Source organism: Elephantulus edwardii, unplaced genomic scaffold, assembly GCF_000299155.1.
Source record: "Elephantulus edwardii isolate Elephantulus edwardi_28Jun2011 unplaced genomic scaffold, EleEdw1.0 scaffold00387, whole genome shotgun sequence".
In the NCBI taxonomy this organism is placed as follows: Eukaryota; Metazoa; Chordata; class Mammalia; order Macroscelidea; family Macroscelididae; genus Elephantulus; species Elephantulus edwardii.
This window is the reverse complement of record NW_006400137.1, coordinates 483,739-485,458: the sequence shown is the minus strand read 5'-3', so window position 1 is coordinate 485,458 and position 1,720 is coordinate 483,739.

Sequence of the window (1,720 nt, the reverse complement as noted above, 5' to 3'; positions counted from 1 at the left end):
TAATCAAATATGAGGTTTTCTACTGGAAAGTATAGATATTCCAAACAAGACCCAAATTAGAAGATAGAATTTATAAAATTTAAAACTTACTATATTTCCTTCAATATTATTGCTTTTATGTTTATTAAAAACCCATTCCTTGCCATAGAGTCAGAACCAACAATAGCTGACCTCCCACTGTGTTCTCTGAGACTGTAAATTGCACTGAAAGAGGTTTCCCATCTTTCTTCCTGGTGGGAGATTTGAATTGCCCACCTTTGGGTTGGTAATGCAGCTTCTTACCCACTAGGTCACCAGAGACCCTTCCCTTTGTTCATAAATTTTTATAATATTCATCTTCCATATTTTGGATAAAAGATGTGCTTGCTATTTTCATGGTTACCCTGTTTTGTTTTGATTTTTTTAAATATAGAAGCCATATGAATAATCTATTCTCACTTTTTGTGATGTAGTTGTCAATGTTTACTGAGTAGCACTTCTGGTTCTCTATTTTCAGTCTTGCAAGCTTACTTAATTTTTCTAGAATTCTTTCCTTTTGGGTGGTCATGGTAGGCTCAAGGAGATATTGAAGCCAGGCACCAGGAAGGTGAAGTGCAATAAAAAACAAAATATTACCACACAGACAAACAAAAAAGACAGTTCTCCACTAGCAATTATCAAATTGCTGTTTGTAATTGTTGACTCTTTACTTAAAGGAATACTTAAGCATTTCTTATAAGATTGGCTTGGTTTTTGCATATTCTTTTACTATCTACTTACTTGGAAATGTTCTAAATTAATTATTATACTTGAGAAATCATTTTGCTGATTATTTAATTCTTGGCTGGCCAACCTGCCCCCCTTTTCAGGATCTTTATATGCCATCTCATTGCTTTATTTCCCAGATGGTTCCTGCTGAGAAGAGTTATCTCACTGGTTGGCCTTTACTGATTGCATTTGGTTTTCTTCTAAATTGCTCTCAATATTTTTGGGTTTTCCTTGCCTTTTGTTTTACTAATGGATTCAAAATGCCAGAAAAAAATGCTGCCTTTGGGTTAGTAGTCCGATATCCTGAGGACTTGTCTGTTCCCTACAAATAAAAAGAAAAAGATAATCTATATTAGTGAAAACATTCAACTTAATTTAACCTTATACTGAAATGATAGGTAATGTTGTTAGGGGCCAATGAGTTGAGTACAACTCAAATCACCCCTATGAACCACTAATTGGAACCCTGTCCTATCCTGTGGCATGCTCATGACACATTTGAGCCCATTGCTGCAATCACTGTGTCAAACCCTTTGGTTAAAGGTTTTCTTCTTTTTCACTCTCCCTCTACTTTCCCAAGCATAATTACCTTCTTCGCTGAATAGCCTCTTCTAACCTGCCCAAGATATGTGAGATGAAACATTATCATCTTTGCCTCCAAAGAACACTCTGGCTGCAACTTCTCAAAGACATATCTCTTTGTTCTTTTGGTAATCCATGGGATGGATATTCAGTACTCTTCTCCAACATTAAAGTTTAAAAACATCAATTCATTTTCTGTTGCCCTTGTTCACTGTCCAGCTCTCAATAGCATAGCAAGTGACTGAAACACCATGGCCTGTATAAGTAATATATACTCACAGATTTGATCGACTGGAAGGCAATGAACAAAAACAATAATACACACATATATATGTATATGTGTGTGTGTGTGTGTGTGTGTGTGTGTGTGTGTGTGTGTGTATATATATAT